This window comes from Caretta caretta, chromosome 14 (assembly GCF_965140235.1).
Source record: "Caretta caretta isolate rCarCar2 chromosome 14, rCarCar1.hap1, whole genome shotgun sequence".
NCBI classification, from domain to species: Eukaryota; Metazoa; Chordata; order Testudines; family Cheloniidae; genus Caretta; species Caretta caretta.
The window spans coordinates 46247815-46259461 of NC_134219.1; the positions used below are offsets into that span (position 1 = coordinate 46247815).

General features: G+C 50.4%; 1 long non-coding RNA gene across 1 annotated transcript; it reads right to left on the minus strand.

Moving 5' to 3' along the window:
- Positions 1-5038: 5038 nt before the first annotated feature.
- Positions 5039-11436, minus strand: LOC142069138 (uncharacterized). Its single transcript, XR_012664978.1, has 2 exons — positions 8897-11436; positions 5039-5592 (listed from the first exon to the last, which is right to left on the minus strand). It is a non-coding gene; the product is annotated as an uncharacterized LOC142069138 (long non-coding RNA).
- Positions 11437-11647: the final 211 nt, after the last annotated feature.

An 11647-nucleotide genomic window follows, 5' to 3' on the forward strand; every position in this document is an offset into this window, starting at 1 on the left:
GGAAACCTACTGACCGCTATTCCTACCTGCATGCCTCCAGCTTTCACCCTGACCACACCACACGATCCATCGTCTACAGCCAAGCTCTGCGATACAACCGCATTTGCTCCAACCCCTCAGACAGAGACAAACACCTACAAGATCTCTGTCAAGCTTTCTTACAACTACAATACCCACCTGCAGAAGTAAAGAAACAGATTGATAGAGCCAGAAGAGTTCCCAGAAGTTACCTACTACAGGACAGGCCTAACAAAGAAAATAACAGAACGCCACTAGCCGTCACCTTCAGCCCCCAACTAAAACCCCTCCAACGCATTATTAAGGATCTACAACCCATCCTAAAGGATGACCCAACACTCTCACAAGTCTTGGGAGACAGGCCAGTCCTTGCCTACAGACAGCCCCGCAACCTGAAGCAAATACTCACCAACAACCACATACCACACAACAGAACCACTAACCCAGGAACTTATCCTTGCAACAAAGCCCGTTGCCAATTGTGCCCACATATCTATTCAGGGGACACCATCACAGGGCCTAATAACATCAGCCACACTATCAGAGGCTCGTTCACCTGCACATCCACCAATGTGATATATGCCATCATGTGCCAGCAATGCCCCTCTGCCATGTACATTGGTCAAACTGGACAGTCTCTACGTAAAAGAATAAATGGACACAAATCAGATGTCAAGAATTATAACATTCATAAACCAGTCGGAGAACACTTCAATCTCTCTGGTCACGCAATCACAGACATGAAGGTTGCTATCTTAAAACAAAAAAACTTCAAATCCAGACTCCAGCGAGAAACTGCTGAATTGGAATTCATTTGCAAATTGGATACTATTAATTTAGGCTTAAATAGAGACTGGGAGTGGCTAAGTCGTTATGCAAGGTAGCCTGTTTCCTCTTGTTTTTTCCTACCCCCCCCCCGATGTTCTGGTTTAACTTGGATTTAAACCTGGAGAATGGTCAGTTTAGATGAGCTATTACCAGCAGAAGAGTGAGTTTGTGTGTGTATGGGGGTGGGGGGGATGTGAGAAAACCTTGATCTATGCAGGAAATAGCCCGACTTGATTATGTAAAGAGTTGTCACTTTGGATGGGCTAGCACCAGCAGGAGAGTGAATTTGTGTGGGGGGGGTGGAGGGTGAGAAAACCTGGATTTGTGCTGGAAATGGCCCACCTGTTGATCACTTTAGATAAGCTATTACCAGCAGGACAGTGGGGTGGGAGGAGGTATTGTTTCATGATTTCTGTGTGTATATAAAGTCTGCTGCAGTTTCCACGGTAAACATCTGATGAAGTGAGCTGTAGCTCACGAAAGCTCATGCTCAAATAAATTGGTTAGTCTCTAAGGTGCCACAAGTACTCCTTTTCTTTTTGAAAATCACGGAGGGTCTCGGCGGACCACTTAATGATCTCTGCAAATATTGTTTGTACCGTTAGCTAACTATTGTAAAGCACTTTGGATAAAAGCACTTTATAAAAAAAAAATGTAAAAAAACAGTGGGATGCGGGATCTGGCCAGGACTTGGGGTGCGGGAGGGAGCTCGTGGCTGGGGCAGGAGGTGGGGTGTGGAGTGCTTACCTGGGGCAGCTCCCATTTGGTGTGAGGGGTGCAGGTGGGAATGTGGGGGGGTGCAGGAGTCAGGGCATGGGGTGTGGTGGGGGCTGGGTATGTGTGGGGGGCAGGGGATGTGTGAGGGGGTGCAGGAGTCAGGGCAGGGGGTGTGGGCTGGGGTTATGGGGGTGCTCCCAGCCCCCTGCCCTGAGCAGCTCCTGGTGCGGGGGGGTGGGTTGTGTAGGGGGAGTGCGGGGGCCTTGCCTTTGCTCCACCCTGCACTGATTCCACCCCCTTCCCCAAGGCCCCACCCCCGACTCTTCCCCACCTCCTACCCTGAGCATGCTGCAGCCCTGCTCCTCCCCCTCCCTCCCAGTGACTTGAGCACTGGAAAACAGCTGTTTGGTGGTGGGGGGAGGGGCGGGAATGCAGCATGCTGGGGGAGGGAGGAGGTTGACTGCCGGTGGGGGCGGAGCCTGCAGCAGGAACCCCACGAGTTGGCAGGACCAAGCTTCTGCCCCCGCAGCTGCCTGGCCCTGAGGCCCCCTGTCATTGGGGGGGCCCATGCCAAAGCACCCTGTGTTTTACTGTAAATCTGCCTCTGCTCCCCTGGGAGGCTTGTGTACACTGTACCCTGCAGCACACACTGCTCCCAGTGAGTATTTGCAGCAACATCAGGCAGCCTTTTCAAAAGAAGGTAACAGTTTATTAGCCGCCTGGCTACAGAATCTGTAAGTCCTTAGGGCAGCATAGAGAGGCAAAGGTTAAGGCCTGGTCCCCAGTTGCCAAGCCAGTGCAATCAGCCAGCCAAGCTGGTATGGGATCCATTTTTGTCTCCGTCTCCTTATCAGTCCCAAGTGCGAGATTCTCTGTCTCTCCAGAGGCCAGCCCTTCTCCCAGCCATCACCTTTCCCCTTTGTTCTCTAGCTGGGGCCTTTGTCCTGGTTCTCTTCCAAGATGTGACAGGGGAAATCACCTTTGGTTTGGTTGGTGTTTGCTAGGTCTGAACATCATGGCCAGTGGGGTTCTCATTGCCTTTCCAGATTCTCCATTGATTTGGGTCAGTTTCTACCAGTCCTTTAATGACCCCTTCATACCATCCCAGACAGCTGTGTGATGCAAACACCTCCTGTCTCTTAATCTGCCCTCAAGAGCAGATGTTACCCTTTTGCACCCCCCGGATAGCAATGCAAAGCACACAGGGAAACTGAGGCACACATAGGTGTCAAAATATTGCAGAAAATGCCCACTTTGTCATGGCATTTGCCCCCCAAAACACCCTTGTAGGTACAATTCTTTGTGTGCTAATCTACAGTCCATAGTGAGACCTCCCATTGGAAAATCTGATCCTAATCTTTGCAGACACTGCTCTGGGAATTCACAGGATTCAGAGCCGGCACTTGCTAGCCATTGATAGTCACCCTCTGGCCATAAACTGCTCCTCCAGCCTGACTGGCCAGTTTTTCAGCTTTTCTGGTGGTGGAGGCAGGGCAGTGTCACTGACCCACAGGGTCTGTGCTATGCCTGAACCTTCCATCAGTCTCCTGCTAGTAACTACTTTAATGTCCTGGACCCCAAGGATCCCCACTGTTCTGCAACAGCTGGCCTGTAGCCTCAACGACCCTGAGACCGGGGCCTTGGAGCCCAAGCAACCCATTTGGCAAGCTGAACTGAGGTAGGGTCCTGTTCAGACTTTCCTCTCCAGGGTGCAATGCCCTCAGTGAGTACCTGCAGTGACCCCAGGCAGCCTTTTCAACATAAGGTACCAATTCATCAGTCACCTGCCATACAGAAGCTGAAAGGCTGTAGGCTAGCATCAAAGAGGTAGTCGTAGGCCAGAGATCCAAGGGGGCAGGGTCCCATGGGTTCACCATGCCCTGCTTCCCTGGCTTCCATCTTTGTTCTCTCCTTATCCTGCTCTGACTCCAGCAGCAACCTCACCCCTTTGCTCTCCAGCCACAGCAAGCTCAGCTGCCTCAGATTCCCCTTTGGTAGGTGTCATGCCTAGGCATTGAGGTTTCCACTGGTCCATAGGGTCTCCCATTCAACCCTGTAGACTGGAAACTAGAAAGTCCTAGTGGCAGCATGTCCCAAACACCACCCGCTTTCTCTGGCCAGGGGGAGCATTTTAACCCCCTGCATGTATTGTTCATAAAAGTAAATTCCCACTTTCATCACAGGGGGCTCTGGAGTTGGCTGGGGGAGAAAAAAGGGCAGGGAGGGACCTTAGTGGCATGGAGGGGGCAAGGAGGGGTAGAGAAAGGAGTCTTGACTGGAGCTGGGAATGGCTTTACCTGGGCAGCAGGAAGCTTTAGTCTCAATTCACTCTTGTGCCAAGGCTTTAGATTCCTATCTCCCCCCTCTCTCCCCAGCCAGAGAGCTCTGCCAGTCCCACTGCAGCCCCTGGTCTCGCCAGCGAGCCTTTCCCACTGGTCTCCTCCTGCCCTGATGCCTGACTCAACTCCCTCCCCATGGTCAAGGGACCCCACAACCCTCCTTAGGGGTGTGCTGCAATTCAAGCAGGCTTCCCTAGCCTCCCAGTCTCCATGCTGGTTCCTATTCCAGAGTCTCTGGACTCAAGGCTCCCCTTCAGTTTTGCTCCCCAGTCTCTCTGCCCTCACCCTCTTCCTGGCAGTTACCCTAACAGCTGCGTTTTATCGTGTTAAGAAGGTAGCCACCTTCTTCAGCTGGTCTGCTGCTTCTTTGGGTACCTCTTTCCTTAACAGAGCCATGTCATGGAGCAGGGTTTGCTAATCCCAGGCTCCACCACCCCTTCAAGGGAACTGTACATGATTCCACCTCAGCTCCAAGTGCCCCCTGTGGCTCGCCCCCTACCCTGTCCCCAGCACTGGGGTTGCCATCCCCATTTTCCCGCTCATGTCCTTAAGAACTGTGAGACAGACTCTTGTCTCTATCATGCCCATGGTGGATTGATTTAAATCACTTTGATTTTAAATTAACAATTTTAATCATGATTCAGATCAGCAAACAAGAACACTTGATTTAAATAATCAACTTAAATTGTTTTGCATTTGTACTTCTTATTTTCCTAAAGAAAGATTGATTCTTCTTGGTTGATAACCATTAGTTCAGATGAGCATGTCTTTAAAAACAGCCTTTACACTAACCAGGAGGTTAGTATATATATATTATATACACTAACCAGGAGGTTAGTGTATATAATGTCTTCTGCAGTTTCCACAGTATGCATCTGATGAAGTGAGCTGTAGCTCATGAAAGCTCATGCTCAAATAAATTGGTTAGTCTCTAAGGTGCCACAAGTACTCCTTTTCTTTTTACTAACCAGGAGGATACACCATACCTATACACATTTATTTGAGCAATTATAGAGCTTACTGTACATTTATTCAGATTAATTTGTACATGTGTTTTATTACTAGATGAATCTTTTACTTGTGATTTATGTCAAGCACTATTTGGACGGAAATTCAACTAAAAGTGCACAAACCTCAGAATTTTAATGTTTTATTGAATAAAACTACCTTAAATGTGTTGGATACATAAACTTTTTTTCTTATCAAAACATAGGTTTGCATTTAAAGCTGATTTATTAAACAAAGGCAGTAGTAGCCGCAGTTATTGAATTGAAGTGATTATTTCTGGTCACTATGTCCTTCAGGATTTAGAACTAGTAGATCTTGTCTTCTTCGAGTGATTGCTCATGTGCATTCCAATAGGTGTGTGCGTGTGCCGCGTGCACAATCACCAGAAAGCTTTTCTCCTAGCGGTATCCATCAGGTCGGCTGTGGAGACCCCTGGAGTGGTGCCTTCTTCTTTTGAGTGCTGTCCCCGTGGGTGCGGCACTCCAGGTGACGGTGCATCCCGGCACAGCTGATCAGAGATCTTCGGTAGCAGTGCCTGGTCGGGACGCATGTGCTCAGCTGCTGTCTCGCGGTGGCGTTAGGGTCTGCCTGAGCACACGCGTCCCACACCCACCTCAGTTCCTTCTCAACCGTCCTCGGTTGAAGACAGGACTCGGGGCACTGCTAACCTCTTCCCTGGTCTCTGAAGGAAATAAGTAGATAGAAATAGAAATAGTTAGCTAGACATATCCCAGTTTTCTCCCTTTCCTTTAGAATAGTTCGTTAGTTAAAAAAAAATTTTTTTTTCTAACGTTAGTCTCCCATTGAGACTTTCCCCCCCAAGGCAATCATAATTCCATTATGCCGGGGTCCCCAAACTTTAAAAAATGTGACTCCTGTAAGGAGTCTATGCCGCGGTCTAACGGGCATTCTCTTTGTGTGAAATGCCTCGGCGAGACACACCTTCCTGCCACATGTCTCCACTGCACCAACCTGAAAACAAGAGCTCGGCGTGACAGAGACTTGCACCTAAAAATGCTCCTGATGGAGAAAGCTCTGCAACCACCATGGAGAAAGGCAGTAAACCCTCTCCCTCACACTCCCCTGCCAAGTCGGAACCGACCAGGATTGCGGCTTCACCCTCTCACGCGAAGAGGCACGAAGCCCCAATGTCTCTTCGCAGGGACATTCAGACGGTTAAAAGATCTCCTGCAAGGTCTTTACCCTTGGTGCTGACAGTGCCAAGAGCAGGCACTTCTGACTGCCCCAGTACCTCAGCAGCGGCTCACGCGGGGCGCAAATGCAGGGACCTGACTTTCCACAGCAGGAAGCTTTCCTCGGCACCGGCCCCCCCAGCACCGACAATGGACCCGGTACCAGCAGCGCATCCCACCCTGATGTCGTCAAGAATGTCATCACCGAGCCTGCCCATCACCCTCGGAACAGACGCAGAAGCCCTGCAGGGCTCCTACAAGCCTCTTGCGGCTCCTGCTAAAGCTAAACACAAATTGCTCTGGGTTGCCACTCACTCTCCACGCTCCACAGCCCCGCAGCCCACGGAGCAGCAACAATTCCTGCACCAACATGATATTTCAGTGGCCCCTGAGCCCGACTCTCCACTCCTCGACATGGAGGACTCACTGTTTGAACAACAGCTCTCGCCACCCGACCTGGCTACTTTCACTGACAGTGAGAACGACATGCAGCAGCAGGCAGAGTTCTCCCCGCCTGATTCTCCCCACCACCACCGGAACCTTATCAAGCTTAAGGCATGGTACATAACAAGAACCAGCCTCAGTTTCCCTACTTTGCCCCTTCGTGGGTGGGGCAACATTTTTCCTACCCTGTGCCCTGGCCTCAGTGGTACCTGTGGCTGGCTCCTGCCACCACTCCTCCTTGCACCCCTTCCACCAGACCGCAAGCTCGTTCTGCACCTCTTTCGCCAGCTCCATCAACATCTAGAGCTCCTGAACCGCCTTTTGCAGAGGTGGGCCATGAACCCTTCCCGGATTTACTGGCTCCTGCCTCACCATCAGCCGCAGATGAACCCCTCATGCCTCCACCTCCATAAAATGTGAATGATGTTAAGCAATTCCAGAAACTTTTCAAGAGAGTGGCACTCAGCCAGGACATTTGTCTAGAGGAAGTCTAGGAGACACAACATAGACTCCTCAAAATCCTCCAACCCTCTGCGTCCTCAAAGATTGTGCTTCCCATAAACAAAGCCCTCATAGAACCAGCTGATAAGCTCTGGCAGACCCCTGCCTCCATCCCACCAACATGCAAGAAAGTTGAAGATTTATACCTCCTCCACTCTGCAATTTGGAATAGCAAATTATTCCACCCTCCTCGCAAGCTATGACTAAGACAACTACAACAAGCTCTTTGATTTTGCCTCCCATATCCCGGAGGACAGGAGAGTGGACTTTAAGTCAGTCCTTGTCGAAGGACAGCTGGTGTCTGGGATGGCGTTACAAGTATGCCTGGACATGGCAGACACAGCAGTGCGCACTACGCAAGTGCGGTGGTGATGCGCAGGTCTTCCCGACTGTCTGCATCCGGTATCCCCGAAGACCTGCAGACCAAAGTGGAGGATCTTCCCTTTGATAAAGATAAACTCTTTTCCAGGAAAACCGACAAAGTCCTTCACATTATGAAAGACTCTAGGGACACCCTACACACACTGGGCATATACTCGTCCCTCCCCAGGAGACAACGGTATCAACCTTATCAAGGGCCCGCGCACAACAATATCACCAGCCCCAATCCAGACCATATGATACAGGGAGGAACTGCAACAGACCTGCTTGGTTCAGGCAGAGCCAGGTACAACCAGCTAACTCCCACCCATCGGGAAACAAACAACAATTTTGAAGTGTTGGTCAAGGGTCTGCTTGACCACCCCTTGACTCCACTGCCTATTTGCCCATTTGGCCACCACCTCCAGGTTTTCCACCATGCCTGGCAACAGATCACCCAGGACCACTGGGTCCTGGAAATAGTTCAGTCAGGTTACTCCATCCCTTTTATATCTTGCCCGCCCACCCTTCCCCCTTCCCCGTCCCTCTTCAGGGACCCCTCTCACGAGCACCTACTTCGCATAGAAGTGGCTCATCTTCTACACCTAGGTGCAGTGGAATCTGTAGCAATGCAATGTCGGGGAAAAGTGTTCTACTCCCTCTACTTTCTGACCCAAAAGAAAGGCGGGGGATGGAGACCTATATTAGACCTATGCCAACTGAACAAATTTGTACGTGTACAGAAATTCAAAATGGTCACATTGGGCACAATAATACCCAAGCTGGAACAAGGGGACTGGTTCACAGCTCTCGACCTACAAGATGCCTATTTCCGCATATCCAGTCACCCAGTACACAGACGCTTCCTGCAATTCACACTCGGACATGACCACTTTCAATACAGAGTACTTCCATTCAGTCTCTCCACAGCACTGAGGGTATTCTCCAAGACCCTAGCAGTAGTCGTGGCCCACCTCTGCAGACACGGGATTATACACCTCAGTAATCGTGCTTACCACGGATGCTTCCCTGATAGGGTGGGGAGCGCACCTAGGGGAACACATGGTACAGGGCCGCTGGTCCCTATCAGAGACACATCTGCACATAAATCTTCTAGAGCCAGAGCCATCAGGTATGGCTGCCTTCACTTTCTCCCCATCATAAAGAACAAGTTCATCCGGGTCCTGACAGACAATATAGCATGTATGTTCTACATCAACAAGCAGGGGGAAGCAAGATCTCATTTCCTATGCACAGAAACCATCCAGTTATGGAATTGGTGCATACAACATCACATAGAAATCACCGCTTCCTACCTGCCTGAGTGTCACAACACTACCGCCAACACACTCAGCAGACACTTCTCCGAAGAACACGAATGGGAATTGCATTCCCTGGAACAAATCCCTCATGTATGCTTTTCTGCCAATCCCACTGATACACATACTTATTGCCCCAGCCTGACCCAGACAGACATGGTATCCTTACCTGCTGCGCATGTCCATCCGCCCTCCAAGGACTCTCCCCAACTGGACACATCTGCTCTCCCAGGACAACGGTCGGCTTCTCCACCCTCAGCTCCAGAAACTCCATCTGATGGCATGGTTCCTTCATGGTTTCAAACCCATGAATTATCCTGTTTGGAGCAGGTCTAATACGTCCTCCTGCACAGTAGATGAGGCTCCACTTGTAAGACTTAGCTGCAAAAGTGGAAACGCTTCTCCATCTGGTGCTTCCACAGATGCTTGACACCCCAGACCATGACCCTCTCTGACATCTTAGCTTACCTTTTAAAACTTAAAAAGGACAGGCTCTCGCTCAGCTCTATCATAGTACACCTCGTGGCTCTCACCACCTTCCATGATCCGCTGGACGGATATTCACTTTTTGTCCACCCCACCCTAAAACATTTCCTCACGGGCCTTCAAAATCTTTACCCTGAGATTCACTCACCAGCGCCTTCCAGGAATCTCAACCTAGTTCTTCGAGGTCTTATGAAACCTCCCTTCGAGCCCCTAGCTACCTCATCCATGCTGCACGTGTCTATGAAAGTAGCTTTCTTGGTTGCCATAAGGTCAGCGAGAGGGGTCGGTGAAATAAGCGGCTTCATGGCCTACCCTCCCTACACGGTTTTCTTTAAAGACAAGGTTACAATGTGAGCCCACCCCAAATTCCTTCCCAAGGTGGCGTCCACCTTAGCCAGCCAATACACTTACCTGCATTTTACCTCAAACCTCACAAGACTTCACAGGAAGCAGCATTACATACTCTCGACGTCAGATAGGCAATTGCATTTTATCTGGACAGGACTAAGGCATTCCGTAAATCCCCGAGACTATTTGTGTCCACTACTGAGAGATCAAAGGGTGCTGCTATCTCTAAGCAACAACTCTCCAAGTGGATCTCTGACGGCATCAGATCCTGCTACCAGACCCAGAACGCTCGACCACCCGAGGGCATCAGAACTCACTCTACTCGAGCGATGTCAACAGCCGTTGCGTTCCTCCACAACGTACCTATTACCGACACATGCAAGGCGGCCACGTGGACATCTGACCACACATTTGCCAAACATTACGCTATCACACAGGATACCACGGCAGACACCATAGTAGGCCACACAGTACTGTCTACCCTTATCACTGCCGCAACTCCAAAGTCCTACCAACCATAGTGGGTACCGCTTCACATTCCCCTGGCGTGGAGCACCCACGGGGACAGCACTCGAAGAAGAAGAGAAGGTTACTCACCTTGCAGTAACTGAGGTTCTTCGAGATGTGTGTCCCTGGCGTGCTCCACTACCCACCCTCCTCCCCTCTATTTCGGAGTAGGAATCAGACAACTCTACGGTAGAGAAGGAACTGAGGGGGGTGCAGGACACACGCGCTTAGGCAGACCCTAACGATGCTGCAAGACAGCAGCTGAGCGTGTGCGTCCCGACCAGGCAGTGCTACCGAGATCTCCAATCAATGGCGCCTGGATGCACCATCAGCTGAAGTGAAGCACCCACAAGGGGACACATCTCGACGAACCTCAGTTACTGCAAGGTGAGTAACCTTCTCTTCTCCCCTGTGGAGCTAGGCTGAGGCTCATGGTGGCTGAGGGATAAACCAGACTCTCAGTGGCCCAGAGTCACCTCTCTGGCTGGTTCATGCCATGGGACAGGGTTACATTTTATCTTCTCTGGAACAGGGCTTGTTGCTGCTGCTGGTCCCTTTGCTATAGGAGTCTTCAGAGGTTTGCTAGAGGATGTTAGGAAATGCTGGTCTATTTTTAGCTGGGCTTTTTAGTTTGTTCTGCACACAGTCAGCTTGGAAATGTTTTGGCCCAACTCCAGATGGGGCCTTGTTGTTACAAATACATTCAGTTCAGGACTAGCTGAATGCCAAAAATTACTCAAGACTTTCCCCCCTCAAACCCATCATGTTACAGAAACAGCAGAGCCTGCACCACCAGCTAGGCAATTTAGTTGAGATGAAGAGGAACAGGAAACAAAGTCAGATGCAATGTGAGCTCTCCCTGAGAGAGCAGAGAGTGACTTCCCTCTGTTCCAGCAGCAGCTCCTTACTCGGGGTCACTTTAGTGCACAAAGCAGCCATAGGGTTACAGATCCTCCACCCCACCAGCCACCTACAAAGGAGGCTCCCTCCTTCACACAGATCATAATAGGTCCTCCTGCTTTAATCACCAGGCCCCCTCCTACAGCTGAGGCAAAGAATTCATTTGGTTTCTCCACAATGGCCTTATTGTCCTTGAGTGCTCCTTTAGCATCTAGATCACCCAGAGGCCCCATTGGTTGTTTAGCTGGCTTCCTGCTTCTGATGTACTTAATTGTTTTGCTATTACTTTGAGTCTTTGGTTAGCTGTTCTTCAAATTCTTTTTTGGCTTTCCTAACATTTGTACACTTTGTTTGCCAGAGTTTATGCTCCTTTCTATTTTCCTCGCTAGGATTTAACTTCCACTTTTTAAAGGATGCCTTTTTGTCTCTGTGACCGGGTCCCAGTGGGGAGCCAGCTATGGTCACTCAATTAGGGTGAACTGCAAAGAATGGGGCAGCCAAACCCCAAAAAGCTGGTGGATATTCATAGAATCATAGACTTTAGGGTCAGAAGGGACCATTATGATAGTCCCGGAGTGGCCCTGGGGAGGGGGAGGGAGGGAGGGAGAAAGGGGTGGCCTGCGGGGGAGAGAGGGAGAAGGGCGGCCCCTAGGGTGCAGAGAGGGGGAGAGGGGTGGCC